Here is a 26,894-nt window from a genome sequence, read left to right as displayed (position 1 = left end):
AAATGATTAACCAAGCAATAGAGAAATATATTTGAAACATGGCAGAATGTGAGCAATGCAAATTTGATAGCAGCAATTGTCTTCTCTGAATTTAGAGAATTTAGAGATATTTTAGTGAAAAAAGGGAAATCGGTCTGATTTAGAACAGAAGGAGAAGGATGGATAATGTTGAAGGAAACTGGATGGCATTTTTAGTATTACTTCTCAGGAATTAGTCTAAAAGGAAGTGCAGCTAGTGACTGAGCTAGCAAAGAATTCGAATCTAAATGATGCTAAACTTCTGAGCTTTCTATCATGTCCTCTTCCCCATCAAGAGGACATTCAAGCTAGCCTGATTTCTTTACAATAGCATATTAAAAAAAATGAACTTCCTATTAGGAAAGTGAAGTAAAATTCAACATGTCTTTCCATTCCCGTTTCTCATTTCTGCCCTTCCTGATGTGCTTTTTAATTCTATCAGTCTGAAATCAAAGATTCCTGAAATGGCATAGGAATGGCTTGCTTAGCAGACCATGAGAACAGTGATTTATCTGTACTGATTTACCCCTGCCTTATACTGTAAATCAAATAATTTAAAATGACGGAATAAAATAGTCTATACTTTTCCTGGCATTTGCAAGGCTATATTATGATTGTTAAATCCTCTTTTCACATGCTGGTACTATTAGCATACTGGTAGTCTTCAACTTATGACCAGTGGCTTAGCGACCTTTCAAAGTTACAATAGATCTACTTGGGGGATATTTATAACCCAAATTCAAAGTTCTGACAGTTGTGGGTGCCCCCCCATGGTCACATGACCAAATTTTGAGTGCTTGGCTACTGTGACACAGTTACGGCCATTTGCAGTGTCCCACAATCACATGACCACATTCTGTGTTGGTTTTGCTAAAAACTGACATTCATTTTTGATTTCCAGCAAAACCAGGCATGTAGCAAACCATTGGTTCACTTAATGACTGTGGTGTTCATTTAACGACCATGGTGGCTACTTTACAACCACCGTGTTCACTAACGACTGTTGCAAAAAAGATTGTAAAATTGGGCTGGTCATATTTTATGATCTTCGTGACTTACGATCATGATGGGCAGACTCCATTATGGCTGAGGACCACCTATATAACTTAAAACTATGTCGTGCATAATGTACTTGTGGTTTGTTGTACCAAACCATATTTAAGTAAGAAGCCACCATCTGACACCATAGTTTGCTAATGACCTGTTCCTAGCATGTTGTTACTTCAAGATAATAAAGCCCCATAGATTGATTATCCCTAATTAATTTCCATGCACAGTTGTTGTCAGTCATTTGAAAGCAGCTGAGAGAAATGAACCTCTCATAAGGCTTGATTCTGTCTAGATTGTGTTAGCTGGGGAATTCTGGGAGTTGAAGTCCACATATCTTAAAGCTGCCAAATCTGAAAAACAGGCTCTTGATAGAGATTTTCTATGTGATAGTTTTCCACCTGCCAAAAAAGAGGCACTCAGCACATCAGCAGGTTCCTTGTTGTTTTCAAGAGTGAATAGTCATTTTGGTTGCATTACTTTCCTTCTGGAAAGATTTTCTAGAAATGTTTCCTAAGAACTTGCTAATCTTGTCTTGAAGATAATTAAATGATTGCCTCCTTGACAAAACCCTGAAATCAGCCTTATTGCATTTCTGTCCATACTGTTTGCATAAGTCTTCTCAAATATATGTTCAATAAGATAAAACTCTCAACAAATGCTTGCAAAGTAAACACACTCATGACATCACTCTGAACACAGGGCTTCTCCCCTGCCCTGGAATTAAACTTTACTTTCAATGTGATCTCAGAAAGCCAAATAACATTGAGAAAATCTCCAGGCTTGACTAGGAAATTAAAAAGAAATCCTGAAAGAAGGATCTCATATTGTTGTTATTTGTACATATCCCTGTATTGCCAAGAGCTGAGCTCAATTCAAGAGTGATCTTAGCTTTATGACTTACTAAACAACATTTCATTGGTAAAAGATGGCTATATCTGATAAAGGGACTAAGATGAAATCACCTCTTAATATTTATTTATTTAGCAAATTTATATGGCTGCCCATCTCACATAATATGACTCTGGGTGGTGTAGAAACACAACAGTTAAAATAACATAAATCTTAAAACACTGAACATAAAATCAAAATAAGAGCATAAACAAACCCAAATTATGGAAGAATAATAATAATCACCTAATATCAAAAAACTACCTTGTAAGCTCCCCATGGGATCCCCATGGTTGCTGGGAAAACCACGTTTAAAGAACTTTCTGGAAAGCTAACACCAATGAGGCCAACCTCACTTTGTGGGGAATGATGTTCCAGAGGGTAAGAATCACAGCAGAAAAGGTACATATTCTGGGTTCTGTCAGATGGAATTTCTTAGCAGATGGGACTCACAGCATACCCCTTCTGCTAGACCTGATGAGACAGGCAGATATAATCTGGAAGATAACCTGATCTCATGCCATGTGTAGACTTTAAAGGTCAAAATTCATTTTGAATTGGATCCACAAGCCATTATAGTTCACAGAGCAGATATGTAACATATGTCTTTCTAGAGGTCACATGGGTACAATCTGCCACAGCCACCTATTCGCTCCAAGCGACCTCCGAGGTTTCAGTCAGACTTCACAGCAGAGCATCAGGAATAACCGTCAGCTCCCTCTAGAACAGTGGTTCTCAACCTGTGGATCGGGACCCCATTTGGATCGAACGACCATTTCACGGGGGTCATCAAACAAGGCTTTCTGCCATTTCCCCCCCCCCTTTTCTTTGGCCACGCCCCTGGCACCCAGTGATGTATAAGTGGTTGGGGGTCACCACAATATGGGGAACTGTATTATGGGGTCGCGGCATTAGAAAGGTTGAGAACCACTGCTCTAGAACCCATCTAGATCTCTCAGTTGCTAGGGGTGGGCTGATCTAATAGATCCCATCTCCCTGTACCAGAAAATATGCAGTACCAGAAAATCTCATGGTTATCAGGGCATAAACTAACCATGACAGGGAAGCTACAGAGTACTCCCCCAATTCCAGATCACATTGCTGCTGCTCTGACAAGAAAACCAGATCAGTGTGACCACTGTCCTATTGGGCCCAGGATGACATGATATAGGTTTCATGGTGGTCATGAGCTCCTGAGTGATTTCAGACCCTACTCCCAGGAAGGCAGATTGAAATCCTCCAGGACCATAAGCCTGTGAACTCCACTGCCAACAGAATCGCAAAGCTCAGGCAGAGAGGCCGCTGTGCGGCAGGAAGGCTGGTACAATAGCAATAATCCCAATTGATCCTTAGATCTCTGCTTAGGAACAGGGGCAACTTGTGGAGCATTGCCTCTGAAAGTCTAGCAGACTCCCAGATAAACTCATAGGAATCCCTTACTTCTGCCTCACAGTGGTTTGCTCTTGAGAAAATCCAAATTTTGGGATCCCAGGTAAAGTGTACAAATATTGAACTGACAAGAAAATTGTGATCTATATATCTGAAAGCTCAGCAAGGTTTTCTGCTACAAGTGTAAATTGTAGTGTTTACTTCAGATGCAGATAGGTGGGTGGTTTTCATATGGTTTTCCTGGACACACAGTTGAAGAGATGACACATTCCCTGGTTTTCCAGCCCCTCTTCTGAAGGCAGAGAGGAAATCATGTGGAGAATGAAGGCAAGAGCTGGGTGTCGGGGTGTCAGTGATTCAGAGCATGAGTTAATGATACGAAGGCATTGGAGGACATTCATTGTATAATCTCTAAAATGTTGATGCCTCCAAGGGATTTTGGCAAAGTTCAGTTCAGAGGGAGAGGACTGTGTAGACTGTGGAAGGATGACAGGTGGAAGAGAAAGGAAGCGGAGACAGAACCCTATCCTTGCTAATTAAAAGGTGCATCCGACGTTACCATGGCAGTCTTACCAAAAAAAAAAAACCATTCTTGTGAAAAAAATAAATACTCCTCCTGTAACTTAAATGGTAGGAAAAGGTTATGTACTGCTGCATTCAGGAGCCCTAGTGGTGTCTTCTACAGGGGAGAATATGAATGTCTGGCTTCTGCAAGAAACTTAATAGTAAGCGAACAGTAACGAAGCTCTGCTACTCTACTATAAAGGGAAGCAGAAGACATGGAATGCGGAAATAAATTATGAGTGGGGAAAACACTATTTGTTCTGATTGCTGATGAGGCATGACACAAATCTTAGATTATTTTTAAGTGCCGCCTAACAGTTCATAATGCATAAAATGCATTAAAAATGCATTAAAAAATAACAAGCAGCTTTTTTATTTCAAGGGTGGAGAGGCAGGACCATCTTTAAGCATGCCTTGCTGCTGTCACTTTTATTTCAAACAACCTTTTGGGTGAGCAAAACTGCCTTCAGTCATTGTCATGATGTATTCCAAAATGTAGATTGGTTGCTTATTGAGTTTCCTGCTGTATAACGACGTATTGTGTTAACTTAAAATGGGAAAAAGCCACATGGCTTTGGGAACATCTTGTGCACAAAAGCGATTTAAAAGTGTGACTAAGCTAGTCTGTGTCCACGTTTCCTTTCGATCATTCACCAGGGCTTGGTCGGGTGGGTGCACAGTCCTGCTAGCCAGGGAAAAGCAATGGCCAGCTCTGAGGCTCCACAAATGAATAGAAGGCTGGGAGGTTCTTGACAGCTGGATATCTGAGACATCCATAAGTGCCAGCTTTTCTTTTCAGACAAAACCATTTCCTCTGGCAGCAACCATTATAACATTTGTATAACTGCCTGTCATGACAGGCAGAAAAAGGAGAGGTTCTTCTCGGGTGCTGTTTAGTATATGTGTTGGCGATGTGTTGATTTTGATGGAGACCTTGAATAAATGCCTTCTTATCAAGTGAAGCCACTTGGAGCTAAAGTAATTTTCATTTCTAGAGCAGATTCTTTGCTTTAGAAAGCAGTATTAATAGTCAGAGCTCGAGAAAATCCTAGAGCAAATTAAATAAAATCTGTGTATAATGTCATCTTGCTAAAACAGAAAGATAGTTGTAGTTGGAAAGTTCAGTGAAAATAAATATTGACTTATGCTCATGCTTCATGGTAATAATTCCTGCTGGATGTCAAAAATAATATTTCTGACTCTACTTTTAACAGAGGTGGGGAACCATGGCCCCTTTATGACTTCAACTCCCAGAATTCCTGAGCCAGTATGTAGTTGAAGTCCACAAGTCATAAAAGGGCAATAGTTCCCCACCTTTGTGCCAGATGATGGCAAAAGCCATTCCCCTGCAGTGTTCAGGACAGTTTCAATTACAAGAATACCTAACACCTGTCAAAGGTTGAAAAGAATAATCAAGGAGAGAAGCAACCTAGAACTAAGGAGAAATTTCCTGACATTTAGAACAATTAACCAGTGGAACAACCTACCTCCAGAAGTTGTGAATGCTCCAACACCGGCAGTTTTTAAGAAGAGATTGGACAACCATTTGTCTGAAATGGTATAGGGCTTACTGCCTGAGCAGGGGGTGGACTAGAAGACCTCCAAGATCCCTTCCAACCCTGTCATTCTATTCTATTCTGTCTGAAAAGCAATTGAGCAATAATGAATAATGAATTCCTTAGTTTAAATTAAGACAACTCTTTATATATTTTTGGAGGCATCAAAATGATGGGCAAAAGGCACTCCACAACTCTGAGCAAACTCAATATTTAAGGTATGACATTTCAAGTTATAATTGTTTACTAGTCAGTCTAGAAAGATCTGGTTGAAAAAGCAACTGAATGGGTTTAATAATTGTTGAGAGCCAAGAATTATAACTCTTTAGTTTTTTCCCAGGACAGAAGCACAGCCTAATAATCATTGGCTGCCGTTTCATAACATGATGGAAGATATTGCTCTGTATTCTTGGTTCATATTCAGATGAAAACTTATGTGCATAATATTTTGATGAATACTATACTGAAGGATCTTTTCCAGAGGTGTAGTACATCCAATGGATTTTTGCCCTGTGCCTCAATGTAATTCTTTCTGGTATGAGTAATGATTGGCCAAATCTGAAGTTAGAGAGAGTAAGAGAGTTTATTTTTATAAAGAAAATGGTGGGTTAAAACACCAGTGAGTGGAACAGTATTGGTTCTTACAATGATGAAATTTGAGAAAAATTAGCATTTGTTAAATAAGAAATAGAAAGAGGTCTTATAAAAATGACAGTGCACGAATGACTACATATTTGATGAAGATGAGATGGAGAATACATCAGAGACTAAGAAAAGAAATGGAGAATAGAGTATAAGTTACTATTTATTCTAAAATAAGGAAAGCACAAAAGAATTTACTTCTACATTGGTCACAGATAGGGAAAAAGTATATATGCAAAGGATCCTTCTAGCTTGCAAATTATGGTTACAAGTTTAAAAGAGAAATAAAGCTTGAAACCCTTTAGGCATACTTAAGAAAATTGGTGTACAGATGAAATTGCCAGAAGAAATTCCAGAAGGTTCTCTATTTCATATCTTGTTCAAGGAAACAAGACACACAAGGTAGACACAAAAAGTCCATTTTTCTGATAAGGTCATGCATAACTTTACAGACATTCTGTCATTATATTTATCAGTTATGAAAAGTTTGGAGGGCCTTATACTGTAAATCTTGCAGTTCACACTGTTCACAATAGTGATGCAACTGTAAAATAATAAGTTGACCGAAGCTTGCTTGCTATGATGAAAGCTTCCCCTGATCACTAATAAAAAAAAAACCAAATTGCAACCTTCAAATCACGAGACAGTTCTAATTAGCACTTTATTTATTTCTTACCTTTATTACAAATAACTCAAGGCAGCAAGCATATTCAGCACACCTTCTTTTTCCTATTATCCCCACAACAACAATCCTATGAGGTGAGTTGGGCTGAGAGAGAGCGACTGGCCGACTTTATGGCTAAGGTGGGACTAGAATGCAGCGTCCCACATTCTAGTCAGATGCCTTACACCACTAGACCAAAATTGTTCCACTGATTTAATTTTATTTTGCCTCCTAATCCTAAAGTCAGAGACTTTTTGCTGTGTTGGGAATGCTCAGCTTCTTTATCTCTGTACACCTGACTGGCAGTCCCTCCTTCTCTGCTGCCCTCTTTGCTATGGGTTCTTTCCTGATTGATGGAGGAGAGTTGTATCCCATCTAGAACTTTGTGGGCATATTGTCAGTGCTGTGTATACAGTAGTAGGTAGACTGTACAGAAACTTAGTCATTATTTAAAAAACTTGAGCTGCAACAGTTCTGCATCAAAATATATCTAAAATATAGCTGCATTCAGCTCTAAACCTTTGAAAGAATTGTGCTCACTTAACAGAATAACAGAATTGGAGGTCATTTTGTCCAACCCCTTTGTACAAGCAGGAGACCCTATACCATTATGGACAATTGGTTGTCCAATCTCTTCTTAAAACCTCCAGTGATGAACATACTATCATATGTGGTGGGAATGCACGTGAGCTCGTGATTTTTGGAACAGGATTAAAGTATGATTGGAAGAAATATTAGAGTGAGTGGTAGAACCAAAATCAGAACTCTTTCTATTAGGTTTAATTACGCAAAAGCATGACAAAGGCGTACTTTATTTAATGTTACACATTTTAACGGCTTCCAGACTGGTTTTTGCTCAAAATTGGAGGAATAAGGGAACTCCAACAGAAGAAGAGATCCTGCATAAAATTTTATCATGTGCTGAGATGGACAGGCTTACAATGATTATGAAAGACAAGACAGAACATGAATACTTCGAAATCTGGGACAAATTTTACCGTTGATATGAATTAAGGAGAACTGCTCGGACTTCAAGTTAATGGTAGAATTAAAAGATATATATATAACTGTACATATAATTGTATATATAATTGTATTGTATAGAAGGATGAGGCTTATATAGAGGTTAAGAATGATGTATTAAGTTTTTGTACCATGAGAAACAAACTGTTAGAAAAATTCATTCTGGAATGTCATGTTTGTCCATTTTTGTTTTAATTGTATTATGAATAAAAAATTAAAAAAAAACCTACAGTGATGGAGCACCCACAACGTCTGGGGGCGGAACTGTTAGGAAATTTCTCCTTAGTTCTAGGTTGCTTCTCTCCTTGATTTAGTTTCCATCCATTGCTTTTGGTCCTGCCATTTGGTGCTTTGGAAAATAGGTCGACCCCCCCCCGTTCCTTGTGGCAGCCCCTTAAATATTGGAACACCGCTTTCATGTCACCTCTAGTCCTTTTTTTCAGTAAACTACACATACCCAATTCCTGCAACCGTTCTTTATATGTTTTAGCATCCAGGACCCTAATCATCTTTGTCGCTCTTCTCTGCACTCTTTCCAGAGTCTCAACATCTGTTTAATATTGTAGCAATCCAAACTGTATGCAATATTCCCAGTGTGGTCATGTGATCTTATTTCTATCCCTCTGTAAATGCATCCTTCTCTGCTTGACTGTAACAAAATTGCTTCAGTATGGCAGCTCATATAAGACTCAACTCCATAAGACTCCAAGAAATGGAAACAGGAACTTCAAAGTTTTGGGATTTCAAGTATAGAGTCAAGCTGTGGACTCACCATCCAGTCACCCCTAAGTTTTCTTTTGGGCAAAGAGACCATATGGATTTCTCTGGTCATGCTAGGCAATAAAAAGATGCTTGAGGAGAGAAGGGGGATAATATGACTGCAAAAACAGAAGGCACCAAAATAGTGCAGAAATAAAACTAATAAGTGATCACAAGGAACAGTTTTAAAGACAAATTAATGTTGGGTCTGTCTTAAAGCTATGTTATGCATAATGCATATTCAGGCAAACAACAACAAAACCCTAAACAACTGGGCAATAAAGATGAGTGGCATCACATTCAAAGTGTGAACCAAAGTGCACAATCTGCCAAAGTAAACTCAGGAAAGGGCAAGACAGTTGGACACAATAATTAAAAATCTGTACATTGAGGGACAAATAGTTACGGATGGGTGAAACAAAAGATACTATAAGGAGTGCCTGTTTTACATAATTCGGATGCAGGAATACAGATAGTCCTCGACTTACCACAATTCATTTAGTGATTGTTCAAAGTTACAATATCACTGAAAAAGTGATTTATGACTGATGACTGTTGCTGCATCCCCATGGTTACAAGATCAAAATGTGGATGCTTGGCAACTGGTTTATATTTATGATGGTTGCAGTGTCCCAGGATCATGTGATAACCTTTTGAGACTTTCTGACAAACAAAGTCAATGGGGAAGCCAGATTCACTTAGGAATCATGTTATAACTTAACAACTGCAGTGACTCATTTAACAAATGTGGCAAGAACATTTTGTAAAATGGGGCAAAATTCTCTTTACAACAGAAATGTTGGGCTCAGTTGTGGTTATAAGTGGAGGACTACCTGTACTTAAGGATAGAGCAGCCTCCCCCCTAAATCCCACATTTGGCCAATGATTGGTCATCTGGATGATGACCTGGAAGGAGCAGCTCCCTTTCATTTACAGTAATCCATGTGGTAAACAAAGAGGTTCTTCTCTGGTGACTGATTCTTATTCTTGACAATTTTGTGAAACTGGTTGTTCCAAAATGAAATGGATTCTATGGGCAAAGTGTCAGAATAATATCAGGAAGAAAAATACAAGGCAAAACTACCCATGGATGGAAAGCAGCATGCCTCAGTAAGGATAGATGAATCCATCTTTCATTTTATACAGCTCCATTACTTTATTTCTCCATCCGTCTGCACGTTTTGGACTTAAACCCATTTTGGTATGTATTTCTCAGGACTAGTACATTTTTTAAAAGAATGTGCTTATCTTAATGTTTACAAAATGCAACCATTAGGGAAAATGCATTACGTTTGACTATGCCATACTAGTAAAATATGCTTTTTTGTGTATGCAGTTTCCCAAAGGCTGGGATTTTTAAAGTGGGAGTTGGGTCCTCTGAAAAGTTAGAAGCAAGTTGGAATTGGAGGTGGACATTCTCTCCTCGGCTGTATGACAGAGCTGCCTGAAATAGGTATCAATCTTATCAACCCGGCATGAGAATATAAAATACTGTAAATAAACTTTTTACCCAGGCAGTTTGCCACAAATCGTGAAAGAGTTAAAAAAAACCAGTTGAATCATGTGAGTTTTGTATAATGCTTGTTCTAACTCAGTGGTTCTCAACCTTTCTAATGCCGCGACCCCCAACCGGTCGTAAGTCAAGGACTACTCAACCGGTTGTAAGTCGAGGACTACTCAACTGGTGCAGCACCGTTTGCAGAATGGGACTTTTGGCGGGCTCAGCAGGGCAGAGATAGCCTGGACAATTCCTATTGGCTTTTGAAAGCCAATAGAATTAGACTCTATTCAAGAGAGTCTATTCTATTGGCTTTCAAAAGCCAATAGAATAAAAGGGAGTAGCACAGCTAAGGAAAAGGGGGGGGGGGAAATGGCGGACTGCGTTGTTTGGCGAACCCCGTGAAATGGTCGTTTGACCCCAAATGGGGTCCTGACCCACAGGTTGAGAACCACTGTTCTAACTTAAGATGGGCTTGTGAGATTACAAAACCCAGAGAAAAATAAAGAGGGCCCTAGTCCATCTCTTTCCCAGCTACTTTGTGTATGACCATTTGGAAAGGGAAAATGTCCTTTCTCTTCCTCCCTTTACTGATTCTGCTCAAGGAGGATGATTTTTCTAATCACATTAACAGTGGAAAAACAGTATGTAATGTTTTCCTTCCTGCCAGTTGATTAGCCATCACGGAAAATAAGTAAGAGTCTCTACAGCAGTGTTTCTCAACCGTGACAATTTTAAGGCATGTGGACTTCAACTCCCAGAATTCCACAGCCAGCAATGCTGGCTGTGGAATTCTGGGAGTTGAAGTCCACATGCCTTAAAATTGTCAAGGTTGAGAAACACTGCTCTAAAGTTTTGTAGGGTTCCTCCCCTCCTCCCCTTTTTTGGGGGGCCAAGAACTACACAGTATAGTATGCAATCCACGGGCTTGTCAGTATCCTGTTGCATAAGATGCAAGAACTTTCTCACTCTATTCTGCAGTTAAAAAGAAAAGCATGGATGTGAGAGAGATACCCCCTCCTAGTTTTAACTGCTGAATATTTTGTGATTGAAACAGTATTTAAGAGGTATGTAGCACCTTGCAGCTAGAACTTTCTCATAGTTAAAAAGATACAGATGCTTTGTCCAAGCAATATCCTATGTGGATAAATCATATACACACAGATGAATTGCTGAAGGGGATGTACTGGAGTAGAGTTAAGCTTGACATAATAGCATGGGCTTAACATAATAATGTGACATTGAAAATAAGTAACAGTGCAATTGCTGAAGAAGTATGTGGCTGCCTGGGGAGTGTATAAGAAAGCCTTTTATAAACTATGGACAACAATGGAAAAGACCAATTATAGATTGGTAATCATGCCATATATCTTTAAATATATTTCGGTCTTAATGCTGGCTTTTTGCTGAAAACTAAGCAGAGTGTATTACTTGGCTGTAACAGAAAGGAAGAACAGCTGCCTACAGATATTCAGCCTTTCTGGACTCTGGCCCTTCATAAGCTTGTTTTCATGAAGATAAATGTTAGCAAAACAAAGATGTGAAAATGTCACTTAGAGGCTTGAGCATATAGCTTGTAACATTTGTGGAAAGGATTTTGTTTATCAGCAGCACAGGACACAGAATATCTTGGATGTATTCTTCACGCTAGATGGAAATTTAGCCCTTTTTTTTACTCTTTAGATTGTTTATCCCGCCTTTACTATTTTTATAAATAACTCAAGGCAGCAAACATACCTAGTACCCCTTCCTCCTCCTATTTTCTGCATCACAATAACCCTATGAGTTTTGCTGAGACTGACTGGCCTAAAGTCACTCAGCTGGCCTTTGTATTTAAAGTGGGACTAGACTTAATGCTTTAACTACTAGAAGTTTGTTGGCTTATTGAAAGATACAGTCCTAACAGATCTGGAATGCTTGAGGTTGGGGAAGTCTGGTTTAAAAAGTGCTCTACATCAGTGGTCCCCAACCTTTTGCACACTAGAGACTGGTTCCATGGAGAGAAGTTTTTCCGCAGACCGGAGAGGGCATGGTTTCATGTGCTGCCTGCATTTATGGATGGGACTTCACTTGGTTGTGTGGCCCAGTTTTTGGCATGCCACAGACCAGTGCTGGTCCATGGACTGGGGATTGGGGACTCCTATATTTATGATTCACCAAATAGTTATGTTTGTGGGCTTCAGAGCAGAAAATTGAGCTACCTGTATAGACCACCACAAAGAAAGCCAAATGAATGCATCCCTCTCATCGTCTGGTTCAGGGGTCCCCAACTCCTGGGCTGCATCCTACTACAGGGCCATGAGAGGTTCAGAACTGGACTGCGGAAGCGACAGTTGAGTGTGTGCACATGGGCATGCATCCCCACTTGTGTGAGCAGTGGGCACATGTGCGTATACATGTTTGCCGGCTGCTCATGTGAAACCATCCCCTCTCTCCCCTTGCAAAGCAGGAAAGATTGGAGAACTCTGTTCTAATTCAAGTATTATCCTGCAACTCAGGGCTTTCCAAATGGTATGACAGAGAATCATGTGGAAACCTATCCAGCAGACTTCATATTGATAATGGCAGATAAGCTTTCCTGGATGAGGAGGATATTTTCATGAGCCTTCAATGTTCAATGATTGGGCTCAGAAATCATACTAAAGCCATCATAGAGGATGAGCTTATGCAATGCTCTGAGCCAAAACAGAATAAATGACATTAGAGCGTTGTGCACTTTAGCAACATGATTATTGAATGATGGTGAGATGAAACAAATCTGGCCAGTGGCCATGTAAGCCCAGTGTGTGACTTAGAATCTTTTGTGGGAGGAATTTTTGAGGCAATGGGGCAGGGAACTCCATGAACATAGAGACACTGGAAGCCTGTATTATGATGTCATGGAATTCTGGCTCTCAAAATGTTGAGCTGTAACTAAGGCAGGGGTCCCCAACCTATGGTCCATGGCCTGGTACTGGGCCGTGGCCTCTTGACACCGGGCCACAAGAATAGCTGGTGAGCCCCCCCACTCATGGTAACCTGCCGCATAGATATTAGCAGTCTAGTTTGTGCATGTGTGGTACGTTAGCATTACCACCAGTGTCACACGGGCGCTAGCAGCCTGTTTGTGCATGTGCATGGGTGCCAGCGTATCACTGTGGGTGCATTGGCCTGCTTGTGCATGCATGTGTGCTAGCGCCACTGCCGTGCATGCACCCATTTGCACATGCATGTGTGTGGGCTGTGCTCGTGCACATTTCCCTGCTCCTCCCTTTTCTTCCGGGCTGCCAAGCTGGAAAGATTGGGGAGCTCTGAACAAAGGGACTCTTCTGGCTCCTTGGTTTGAAATGTGTTTGTTGTTGTTGTTGTTGCAATCTAAGAAACAAGTGCTGAAGATAGGGAGATCTTAATACTTTTTTCTATCATTTTCATTCAAACATGATTTAGTTGGTTTTTTTCTCCTGTAGATTTTTTTTAAATAAACACATAGATTGCATTTCATTTTTGAGTGTGCATAGTATTGTTTGATCATCTGGAGAACAAATATTTTTATCTGGACTTTTCAGTAAAAAGTGGGGCAGATAAGTACACAGATTTGCCCTGTCCCTTTGGGCTGTCCTTTATGCATCATGATTTCTGCTTCCTGCTCCCACTTTCTGTTTTAAAGAAGTAACTACTATAATGATCAGGAATCAACATATACTGTTTAAGCCCAAGGCAATTCAATTTCACAGGCATTGTATGGTCTCCTAAATTTGAAGTAAGATGCCTGGGTCATTTTTAGTAAAATTGGGTAATTTTTCCTTCTACAAGAAAAAGACATCACTGTTTACATTCTGACAATGATTAATGTAAAACATTTGTCATTTGTCACTACAGTTTTGTAGCCATTTCAGCAAGCAATAGCTTGCTCAAAAATACATTAATAATTTTTCAGAGGACTTGTAACACTGACATTTTGTGCAGAATGCATAGAGGTATGTCAGTCACATGGAATATCCCCAAACAGCATGCACTGAGCAGATAAAAGAAGCAAAAATTTAAAGGTGAGTTGAGTTCCAAAGACCCTTTGTGCTTTTTTATATCTAGTTTCTTTTGCATGACCCAGGGGAGCCTTCTACAGTTGGCATCCTCCATAATGGTTAGGAATTTGAGTACTTGGTTCTCAACTGCTTGAAACTCATAGAATTTGGTTCTCAGTGCATTTTGACATGAAAATTTTGTCCCGGAACTCATTGTTTGTTTGGTACTCAACAAACAAGCTAGAAATTGTTGACTCACTTATGTTTCTCCTTATGGGAAAAAATTGTTTGGTGCTCATTGTTTTTTGGTACTCATCACACCTCCCAGAACTAAATAATGATGAGTACTGAGGTACCACTGTAGACCTAACATATTTGGAGTGCACCCAATTTGTAAAGGTTGACAAGTTCATCTACTGTTGTGATTGGCATCCTGGGAGCCATTCCGGGTTCACATTTCTATCAGGATGGCAAATTCCATAGCAGCTAAAAACTCCTATAATAATATTCAATTTTCTGAGAGCTGGGATAATAACACTGACCCTTTGTTGACCCCTGGACTTTTGGTATTATTAGAAGAGTGTGTGTGGGGGGTCATACAGCAATAACACCTACACTTATATACCACTTCACAGTGCTTTACAGCCTTCTCTAAGCGATTTACAGAGTCAACATATTGCCCCCAACAATCTGGGTCCTCATTTTACTGACCTTGGAAGGATGGAAGGCTGAGTCAACCCTGAGCCAATGAGAATCGATCTGCCAAACTGCAGGCAGCCAGCAGTCAGCAGAAGTAGCCGGCAGTATTTACTGCATTCTAACCACTGCGCCACGATGGCTCACAGCAAGATAGTGTTGCAGGAGGCCTTTGGAGCTCTTGCTCCTTCAGAGTTTAAATGCACAGTCCATGAGTTTTACAATAATATTTTGCATACATCCTGATGTATGTGTGCCTGGCCAGATATAAGAATTTAAATGATGATAGATGAGCATGTTATATGCTCCAGCACCATCCATAATTACTCAGGTAATCTGTGTAAATTTAAATTGGAAATATTGCAGGTGAAGGAGAAATAGAAGCAGCAGATAATGGTGGTGTATGTGTGTGTGTGGGGGGGGGGAGAAGTAAGGTTGAGGATATTATAAGAGGTCAGTTGTAGGAGGTGGTTGAAAAGGTAGTATCCATAAGCAGAAAGGGAACCACACAATGTATGAATCAGTCAATAGAGATAGCTGTCTATAAGCATAGAAATGGAGGACTTCATCTGGAGTCAATCAATAGTGAGGGCTCTTCTGTTAGCTGGTATTGATGGGGTATATTTTAAGTCACAGACCTCCTGCATGTTTTATAACCTTTTGCTATAGAGTAGAAGAGGGAGGAAGTTTGAAACCAGCTTGTTGGAGCTGATTGAAATAGTACCTTATAATTGTTCAGTAGGACACCATTTCTTTATCCAGCCATGCATTGGCTTCTTGGAAAATAATTTGGTGAAATTAGCATTGGCCTTCACATATTAGAAGTATCAATTCCAGTTCTTTTTGTTGGCTTCTTAAATAGATTGTGGCATGTGAAAATCTCTCTCTTTTTTTTAATGTGAACATTTTGCAGGCACAGAGAATCTTTTCATTTCATCACTCCTTTCACAAAGTGATCTTCAGCGAAGCGGCAATAGGCTAATGTGTGAGTCTTCTCTCCCCATCATAAAGATGGCAATTACAGTATGTGTATATGTTTGCACGCCTGACAGTTTCATGCTCTTCTCAGAAATACATTTTTTCCATGAAGCTCCACCCAGCTGACTTTCACTTAACAGTGCACGTTTTTAGAGGCTTGAGATCCATTAACAATGAGCACAAGGTTATTTGATGGACAGCTTTTAGGCAACATGATGTTATGGTTGATTTGAAGTAAACAGATATCATGCCAATTGTGGTTGCTTTTAAAGTTGCAGCACTTGAATTTCCATAGCTGACTGCATTGTTTTTAAAGGAAATGAGTGTCAAATGAAATTATGGAGAAGAAAAAAAATCTTTATGCTATCTTGTAAAGGAAAGATGGAAAACTCTGGATGGAAACAATTGCAAGATGATGGGGTCTTTTTTTTTTTGAAGCAGCACAGCAGGAAAGGAAGAACATTTGTTCTTTTCCAATAACCGGATCTATAGAGAACTGTATTTTGAGTGACACCTGTGTAATACACCTTCTCAAATTCAGATACTGATTCTCAATTCTAGGAAGCCTTTTGAGACCGAGTGAGGAATAGAAAAGAAAACAGAAGAGAAACAGAAACAAAACTGAAGTACTGAAATATATCCAGAATTACCAAAACAAAGGTTTTCTCAGTGTTACTATCACAAGAGAGAGAGAGATAATAAGGAACTATATATAATAGAACCAGTAAGGATTTATTTGTTGGAGTTGGTTATAGGATTTATATCCTGCTTCAGCAGTCAGAAACTCAAAGTCAGGACTTCTATCTTCCTGGCTGTGAGATAGGTTGTATTTGGAGAAATTAAGAGAAACAAAAGAAAAAAGAAAAAGGGACTGGCCTCAGATCATGCAGTGAGCTTATGGGACTGAAAATGGCCTTGAATCTGAGCCTTCCTAGTCCTAGTCCAGGGGTAGGCAACCTTGGCTCTTTTATGACTCGTGGACTTCAACTCCCAGAATTCCTGAGCCAGCCACGAGTCCATGAGTCATAAAAGAGCCAAGGTTGCCTACCCCTGTCCTAGTCCAATGCTTTGACTGCTCTAGCTTATACAGGTAGTCCTTCACTTATGATCACAACTGAGCCCAAAATATTGTTTTTTTATTTTATTGATTTTTTAAAATTACAATCCTTAATGCTTAGTAAACAGTGTGTTGTCTGGGTTCATACATTTAAAAAAACAATAATAATTAATTTCTATAATTCCATAATCAATCTATTAATTGATGATGTATTTCTTTGATCTTCTCTTCTTCCAATAATATTCTCCTTTTATCAACATTAAGCAAATATAATTCTTAATGCTTTCGATATATACAAGGCTGGTTAGAAATATTTGTCTTGTGTTTGTACAAATAACAGAAAACACCAGCATATAACATCTTTCCTGATCTGCTTATGTTTCAATTATATTCATAAAAGTCATCTTATTAAGTCACTATATATCCTGTTTTCAAGATTCTTATTTAAGCTTAGTTGCCATTCTATATTCAAACCATTCTTATCAGTCATAATTTTCTCAATGTTAATTACCTTTAAATATCCAAACTTTTCATTCACATACACCATCCCAATATTTTTGTATTTCATATATTATAAAGAATACTATACTACTTATATATTTTATCCCACTTAACTGTAGGGCCCCTTTATATCCATGATTTATTTATTCTTTTAACCATATTCAAACAAATGTTTAAACATATAGTACTCCATCTGGTAGGTCAAATCAAATCTCTTGAATCTAACTCTAGCCTTCTTTTATGAAGTAGTTTTCCAACTCAGTGTATTCAGCTTGCCAGAGGGTTCTTCCTGTATTTTTGTGAATGTTGTTGAGAATAGAAAAGACAAGTTAGGTAGAATGTGCGTTGTTTATCTCCCAAACTATAATAATTCTCCTGGCTGCTCTATAATTCATTTTGTTAGATCTTCTTTCCTATCTTTAAGTTTATTTTGAAGTTATGAAAAATAAGATATTTTTTCCATTTCCATTGTTGTGAGAAAATCTTGCAAGTTTTCTTTTGTTTGCATTAGACTGTAGTTCTCTTCATTTGTAGCTTCCCTCTTTGGGTCCTTGTCCTTTAGTTTGTATTCTGTTATCTGGTTGGTTTGTTTGTTCATTCTTTGTCATTGTTTTCTGAGAGTTTTTTAATTGTAGGTTTAAGTTAAAGATGTGTTCATTTATGTTGTTAAAGTTGTTTTTAATCTCATCATGATTTGAAACTATTGTCATTTGAATCTGTTGCAGCATTGCATACATTTCCTCCTGGAAAATATTTGCCTTGTATTGAAGTATTGCTCTTGCAAATCTTTGATGTTCCAGGCTAGGGCCTTCAGAAGGAGATACTAGGTGTGGTTTCCTGCCACTTTTAGATAGGTATGTAACATCCATTTTGTCTCTCCCCTCCAGATAATCTTTTACCAGTATCATAGTCTCTGTAATTAGCCTTGTCAAACCAGCCAATCTTAAAGTCCAAACAACCAAATCTTATATAGTTCTTATCTTTATATATGGTTTTTATAATCCAATGCATTTTTAATTATCAAAGCACCGTTAAAAGCACTATTTTATAATAGTTCTTCTATTCAGGGGTCTTACAATTATTAGCCAGTCAGATTCAAAAATGTTTAACCCCTAGGAGCTTTCCAGTAAATTCCCTCCTAAAAGATTAGCCAAAAGTCAAGGTTTTTCTTTCTCTGCAAACAATACTTGAGTTTAGAAATCACAGCTCAGTAAGTATTTATAATCCCAGAAGGTCAGCAGTTTTTAAAACAAATATACCGTAAATGCCGGCGTATGCGAGCGCTGAAATCGGCGCCAAAGACGGGGGTCGTGTTATACGCCGAGTCGTCTTATACACCGGAAATACTGGTAGTTTCCAGCATATAAGACGATGTTCTAGGAATGCGGCCCGGCGATAAAGATGGGAGTTGTCTTATACGCCGGGTCGCCTTGTACACCGGCATATACTTACCCTGTAGTAGGTAGCCCAGTGTGTTTTCTTTCCTCTATTCCCAACTGTTCTCTATTTGACGAGAAGCCACTGAGGTTCAAAGGAACAAGTTGTTATTTATTTATTTATGAGACTTATATACCGCTTTTAAGTGCAAGCACTCTCTAAGCGGTGTACACCAATAAGCAATGTATATATATATATTTACATTGCCCCCAACAATCTGGGTCCTCATTTTACCTACCCCGGAAGGATGGAAGGCTGAGTCTCTTGCCAATTTCTGAGTCAATGCAGCTGTTGTTCTATGCTCTAATCCTCCACTAGATGTCAGTAACCATTCATGTTCCAACTTTTAAAGCAAAAAGTTATTTTCTTGTAATTTCATTACTCTTTCAGTTGTAAAGTCTTAACAGTTTTCATGATTTTCAGATTTATCCAGACTGTAGTATTATTAAGCTCATTTCAATATATTTCTGTCCCTCATAAAAATTAAGTCGCCGCTTCTGTCTATGGAAGGGTAGGGGTGTAGTCCCCTCCCTTCTCATTTTTGGAGGATATTTTGCTTCTTGGGGATCTTTTACAGGAAATCGGTTACAAAATAGAAGAGAGAAGATCAATATACTCACCCAGTTCCAAGCACACTGTTTACGATTGTTCTAGTTAGTGCTTTTAGACTTTGGCTACTGGTAGCTTGGGCTAGTCACTGGTGTGCAGCTAGCCTTTCTCCTGTTGAGTTGGAGGGCTTCCCCCAGATCCAATGGTTTGACTACTGTCTTTCCGTGATCCACGGGGGGGGGCTACTTCGTCATCTCTCCAGGGCGACTTTAGACCCATTTAGGGTCCCCTGGCAGTGCAAAACCAGCCCTGGGGTACGGAACTCTGCAATCCCTTGGCCATGTGCTATGGTGCAAAACCGGAAGTCCCAAAATTTCTATTAAATGAGACATTTGTTAAGTGAGTTTTGCCCCATTTTACTATCTTTCTTGTCACAGTTGTTAAGTGAATCACTGCAATGGCCAAATTAGTAACAAGGTTGTTAAGTGAATCTGGCTTCCCCCCTGACTTTGCTTGCCAGAAGGTTGCAAAATGAGAATCATGTGAGCCCAGGACATTGCAATTGTCATAAGCATGAACCAGTTGCCAAGCATCTGAATTTTGACCATGCAACTATGGGGATGCTGCAATGGTCATAAGTGTGAAAATGGTCATAAATCACTTTTTTTTCCGGTGCTGTTGTAATTTTGAATGGTCACTAAACAAAGCGCTGTAAGTCGAGGACTACCTGTACAGCCAAAAACTACTCAGAAAAATGTTTGGCAATAACTTAGCATTATGCCTCTCACTTTATTATGCTCTTTATTGTTATGTTTCTATTATTTGTCTCTACTGTAAGGTGGCTAGCTGAACATTTCTTTAAGGCAGAGCATTCATTTAAAAGCTGCATGAAACTTTGCATAATGTGTTGAGAGTTATGTTTCAAGTCAGAAGGGGTTTTCAGGAATTTTAAGAAGGGAAATAAATGCCGTAAGCATATGAGGGGTGGATAGAACTTAATTTGATCACTTAAAACCCCCCAGTCACACTGAAATGTAAGGAGAGCCCACTTGTTTGGCCTCACCCACTCTAGAGGACTATAAAACTCAAAAGCCAAATATGCTGTTGATTGCATATGATCCCTACTTTGTATCTCACCTTACAATATTAGGGCAAACCATCTTTGTGTTTTTTGTTTTATTGTTTTCTGGTACTTTTGATTCCTGGTGACTGCCTGGACAAATTCCTGCAGTTGCCTTGGCAAGACTTTGGAAGCGTTTTGCCATTGCCTGCTTCCTAGGGCTGAGAGAGAATGATTATCTCAAGGTCACCCAGCTGGCTTTCTGCCTTCTGATTAAAATTCAGAATCTCTGAGTTTCTAACCCAGTGTTTCTCAACCTTGACAATTTTAAGGCATGTGGACTTCAACTCCCAGAATTACACAGCCAGCAATGCTGGCTGTGGAATTCTGGGAGTTGAAGTTCACATGCCTTAAAATTGTCAAGGTTGAGAAACACTGTGCCTGATGCCTTAGATCAGGAGTGTCAAACTGCCGGCCCCATGGGCCGGACGCGTCACCAGGAAACCACCCCCACCCCATTGCTGGCAATGGGAAAAAGGCTCCGCTACATTGCGTGACATCACATGATGTCATGAATTTGACATGTCTACCTTAGATCCACCAAACTTCACCAAACTGGCTGTCAGGTTATATAGAAGTTGGGTTCCAGCGGTCAGAATTTGAAAGGAAAAAGATGATTTGGCTTGCTGAGTAATTGTTTATGTCATGTCACAATGTTGGTGATTCCTAAAAAGAAGGAGCTGCATTGTTTGCAACAGCCACACAAAACCAGAAAGTAATGCATTGGATTTAATTTTGCTTTAACTAATTCAGGGTGGGTTTGGAAAATATATATTATCCTATACTCAGACAAGGCACCAATACAGTACTGTCTACAGCAGTGGTTCTCAACCTTTTTAATGCCGTGACCCCCAACCGGTCGTAAGTTGAGGACTACTCAACTGGTTGTAAGTCGAGGACTACTCAACTGGTGCAGCACCGTTTGCAGAATGGGACTTTTGGTGAGCTCAGCAGGACAGAGACAGCCTGGACAATTCCTATTGGCTTTTGAAAGCCAATAGAATTAGACTCTATTCAAGAGAGTCCATTCTGTTGGCTTTCAAAAGCCAATAGAATAAAAGGGAGTAGCACAGCTAAGGAAAAGGGGAAAAAATGGCGGACTGCGTTGTTTGGCGACCCCCGTGAAATGGTCGTTTGACCCCAAATGGGGTCCCGACCCACAGGTTGAGAACCACTGGTCTACAGGGTTCCTTAAGTTATATCTGCACTTAGGCTTAAAAATAAGAATGAAATGGCTTTTTACCTGTTAATATAGGTAGGAAATCAACAGATGGACAGTGTTTATAAAACACTGCAGTGATTACTTTGGAAAAACATCAACTTAAAGCAGACCCAACTTAGCTGAAGCTTGAGGAGCACCTGATGATGATTTCTTTGCTTTTCTCTCTTCCATGAGCTTTCTTTTTCAAGACAAATGGGGAGATGTTGTAGATCGTGGCCCTGGAGCATAGCATAGATATTTCAGCTAAAAGAGGTGATGATTGAAGATTCAGTTGCAAAAGTGATCATCTTAAGAAGCAGAACAGTTGAGCTCTGCAGTTGCCAAAACACTTTTGTCACAGGTCATAACTCCTGTTTCCCCTTCTAACCCAAGCCTGTTGGGGAGAGTAATCACAAATCATTTTAAAACAGGTGAGCCTTGGAGCTTTTAACAGTCATTAATCTATTTATATTTGTCTTTTGAAGGTCATGGCCCAAGACTTGGGATCAGTCCTCAGGCTAGTTCAAATGCAGGGGAAGACAATTCCTGCAAAGAAGGAAGTTTGACCTGCTTTGCTCTCTTATATGTCTTTTTCTTTGTTTTGGCTGTGGCAACAAGTGAATGTCTATACTATGCGTATTTTTTTTTCTCTTGAGTCAAGGGGCTTAATGTGTGGCAAGACTGAGGTGGACTGAAGATTCCCCTGCTGAAATAGCTATGGGAATAGGCCCTTAACCTCTGTTCAGCTGGCTTCAGTTTGAGTTCTTACAAAATGCACATTAATACACGAGAGAGCAGCAGCTTCATTCTCAAGAGTGAAAGGGAAGGGTGAGATCACTGGGCAATACCTCCTGGATAGGAGAACAAGCTTTTGTCCTTTTAATCTAGCATTACTCTAGAGACAGATCAGTGATTGCGTTTGCATTAGCAAACCACAGACCAGGCATGAGGTAAAGGAGACCAAGAGGACCCCCTGTTTTTTAAAATCTTTTCCTTCCTTTGCTTCCTTTATTTATTTATTTTTTACAAAAAATGCCTTTTCTGTAAAAGTCCAAAAATAAATGGGTTTCATCTATCTTTTGCCTTAAAAGGCTATTATATTCATGAGATTTGACAGTAAGATTCTTCTTTTCCCAGAGGATTTAAATATTTGTCAGCTACTGTTTCTTAAGAAACACTATAAACAGTATAAACTTGTTTAATTTCCTGCATAAAGTATATGTTTTTAAGGGATATCTCACTGACTTTCCTTGCTGCTAGTTTGAATGTGGTTTCAGATATGGTAACAAGAGCAGGGGACACGCTATTACCTTCTTTATTACCTTGGATTTCTAAGAGCCTTGAAAATGGTTACGACTTTTAGCACTTGAAAACACTAGTACCATTGAACACTTAATTCAAGTGAGAAGCAATTTGTATGCTTTCATAATATTGGATGTTTTTGCATTGACAACAGATGGAAATGTAGCCATCTTTTACCTTTTGCTTTTAGAGTTAGATGATGCTTGCAGGGGGGATGTGAACGAGAGTCCAGCCAGACATAACAACACTAAACCTAGCGTGAGAAACAAGGTTATTGTAACCAGAGTTGATAAGGAATTGGCGGGCTGGAGCCTGTGCTTCAAGATAATTGGGGAATGTGATTTATGAGACTGCTAATTGGAGGAGGGAATTGTGCGTTGATACTATGTGCTCAGGGGAGGGGAATTCATTTTTTTGGCTTCGATTATGTAGTGCCGATGTTATGCTACTCAAAATAAAGTTTCTTTAAGGTAAACAATGCCTCAAAGTTCTTTTGAAGAGTTTCATCTGTCAGAACCATGACAATAAACACTTGAGTTGCATTTTTAATTTAATTTATTTCATATATTTTTAATCCATCTATACCCAGAAGATGGGAAAAATATGTGAATCCAAACTTTGGGAGGGCAAATGGTCATATATAAAATTGGGCTTTTTCGTAAACTCTTCCGTTGTCCATTTCTCTTGTGCTCTAATTTATTTGGAAGAGTCCCGAACCCTCTGGAGCATATTTGGGGATATGTGCATAGGGATAGAGAAGGAAGAACTATGTTCTCCTAGTCTCAATCTCCCAAGTAGACCAGACAGAACCATGACCAAACAAGCCAATTCCACTTTATTGTAAGATTACATTAACAGAATCTTGAAGATCTGAAAGTACAAATCTCCTGTTGTCTGCTTATTATCTCTTTTTACGTATTGATAAGTTAGGGTGGATCCTTTCTAAGTTTCTTTCTGTGTCCATTATGCAGCTGCAGGCTCCCTCTCCCTTTTATCTGATCATTTCCTAGGCAGCATCTCTTCTCCAGTCTCCCAAGGTCATTCCTACATTCCATTACAACAGGCAGAACTTACTCCATCAGCAAAGGGACACTGCTGAATTATAGTCTCTTGAGATTCCAAATTATTAAGGTCACAATAAGGGTAAACATTTATGAAAACAAAATATACTAAGTGTAATTTGGTATTAAAAAAAACTAGTACTAGAAAGCGATCACATCTGTTAGTATCTTTATTCTTCTCCCATGGCATTTGGATGTGTTCACGGTGCTACATCTTTCACCCCAGTTTGCTTTCTTTGTAAAGCAGGAAAGCTGTTTTCAGTTAAACCAGTGGTTCTCAACCTTTCTAATGCCGTGACCCCATAATACAGTTCCCCATGTTGTGGTGACCCCCAAGTGGGTGTGGCCACCAATAAGAGGGAATAGGACAGCTAGGGAAAAGGGAACAAAATGGTGGACAGCATGGTTTGGCGACCCCCATGAAATGGTCGTTCGACCCCAAATGGGGTCCTGACCCACAGGTTGAGAACCACTGAGTTAAACCATGAAAAGATGAAAGAGCAAATTGTTAGAATTTCAAGATGAAGCACAGTTAGGAGGAGGAACTGGATATATAGTATACAGAAGGATGTAGGATATGGATTTATATGGGTATAACATAGGAGAACTAGGGTCTGAGTCCAAGAAGTGGTAATAGGCATCTGGAGGGATGGAAAACAGAAATTCAAAGAGGAACACAAAACTGAAAAGTGGATTGGCAGGGCCAATTAATAAAGTATAGACTTTGGCATGAAAGCTGGCTGGGCCCGTCCCTCTCTTTCAGCCCAACCCACCTCACAGGGTTGTTGTAATGAGGAAAATAGAAGGCAGAAGGAGTATTGTGTGTGTTCACCACCTTCAGTTATTTATGAAAATAATAGGGATATGAATGAATGAATGAATGAATGAACGAACCTAGCACCCTTCAATGATATCAGACTAGAATTTTCATCAGGCCTAACCCAGAGGCAAACAAGTTGGATCCTTCAGGCTTGTTTCATGTAGCCTCATCCCTAAAACAATTTATGCATGTTTACAACACCAGAGCTGCACTACACCTCCTGATACAGCTTGCTTGCCAAAATCCTCTTAAGAACTGTGATTCACACCTCCTTCTCTAGGCATGTATTACTTGCACCAACAAGATACAACTAATAATACTTTTCTTTACACAACCAATCTACAGTTATGGGTTACGTGAACAAAGAAAAGTCAGACTTACACTCCTGAACTTCCTGCCTAATTGTTCCTGTTCAGTAAATAATTAAATAGCAGTCTGTGTAGCTATTGGCAACTGCTGCAGAAGAAAAGTGGACACATTCCAGTCACACTCCATCCACAGAAATAAAACCGATGGGAAGGTGCACTGTCAAAAAGAAGGATGAATGGAGAGCCAAATTGAATGGAATTGAATTGAAGAGCTGAAATAACAAGCTCTTTTTGTCCTCTTGTTTTATGCTACTAGACAGAACAAAGTCCTGGACTGTGAGTGGCACTTTTCAGTTACTCCAGATCTGGACATTATTACAGTTGTAGGGTCTTTTTGGAAGAGAAGCGTCATTCTCTTCTGTTTGCAGGGATATAATCTTCCAATATTAATCTTTCACAATAGCCTCATCCATCAGAATGGACAGTTTGACTGTTGGTCCCTCAGTCTCATTTCTCAAATCCCACTATGTTCTCTGTGCCCATCTTTGACATAGTAATGCTAATCTGGAATGACTTGGCATCTTGCTCCTTCTGGCATGATTTATTTCATTACTCATGCCCACCAACACAGAGATCATTCTAGCTTGACTTTATGGTTAGTCACAGAATATACAATCAGTACTTTCACCTTCACTTCATTTTTTTTTTTTTGCTTAAACATGGATGCTCTTTGATTTAGTCAAGCTCTTTGTCTCCATCCACATTTTATATAATGATAGTCCAGGTTCTGTATCAATATATATTGTAGTACAAGTATGAAATAAACAATCATCCCTTTGTTAATTGGAATACTTTTTGGTATTGTAATAAATATTGTGATGTTAAGGTAAGGTTTTGCATATGAATCAGAAGTCAAGAGAGAGATGTAGAAGTAAACAATCAGTATTATTATTTGATCATTATTTGATTAACCCTCTTTTCCTTCTTTCCCTTTTTTCAATAGGTGCCACAAAGAGGGACCAGCATTGCTTTAGACCACTGTACAACGTGTCAAACACCTTGTAGCAAACCTGTTTGGTCCAGTAAGTTTCTTAATCATTGCAGTTATCAAACTTTTGCTGATTAGTTATTTGTTCTCCCATAACCACCCACTTAAAGCTTAATAAATAATCTGCAAAGGCCAAGGCTGATAATTCAGTGTCTTGAAGCTCTTAATTATGATCTGTTCTTCCTGACTGAAGCCATTTCTGTGTATATTTCTTTGAACTCTCTTTGAACAAAGCCTGCCCTCATAATGGCACCCGTAATCTACAATAGTGCTGTGCTTTTCATGTGATTACAAGTCATCTTCATCATGCAGGAGGAAAGCTAAAGGGTAGAAGCTGGGCATGTGTGCTTAGCAATCTCATTCCTTATAATGCTAAAATAGAAAAGGGGAAAAAAAAACAAAAGGAAAAGAAAGGATGGGGTGTGAATAGCTCTGTAGTGTATTTAGTACTGCATAGTAGCCATTTAATGAAATTTTCCAGTAGAAAAGTATTTTTTTCAATTCAGCAAAATCATCAAAAGTATAATGCTTTGATTTCTCTTTCTCTTCAAAGCTCATGGCTATTTCATTGGGTTAGGTGTTGTTCTTATCTTTTAATTTACTTTGAAAACACTAAGGACGTTTTCTTCTTTCATTAGTGTTTGGATGATGTCATTCGTTGACTTTCATCAATTTCATTTCCCAAGCAATAAATCAATGGAACATACAATACTATTGTAAACTTTGTGGGAAACACTTCTAATGGTAGACTTCTCCTCCAGACA

The 26,894-nt window shown here is 39.2% G+C and overlaps 1 protein-coding gene across 1 annotated transcript in view; it reads left to right on the top strand.

Moving 5' to 3' along the window:
- The window catches only part of TSPAN4 (tetraspanin 4), a 692,998-nt gene that overhangs the window by 151,209 nt on the left and 514,895 nt on the right, over window positions 1-26,894 (top strand). The window contains exon 2 of the mRNA XM_039321934.1: window positions 26,086-26,164. The gene's annotated coding sequence lies outside the window, so the exon portion shown is untranslated. The remainder of the gene's footprint in view (window positions 1-26,085; window positions 26,165-26,894) is intronic.

Source organism: Crotalus tigris, unplaced genomic scaffold (genome assembly GCF_016545835.1).
Source record: "Crotalus tigris isolate CLP2741 ecotype Arizona unplaced genomic scaffold, ASM1654583v1 scf7180000023830.6690815, whole genome shotgun sequence".
In the NCBI taxonomy this organism is placed as follows: domain Eukaryota; kingdom Metazoa; phylum Chordata; class Lepidosauria; order Squamata; family Viperidae; genus Crotalus; species Crotalus tigris.
This window is presented reverse-complemented; position numbering and strand designations above follow the sequence as displayed.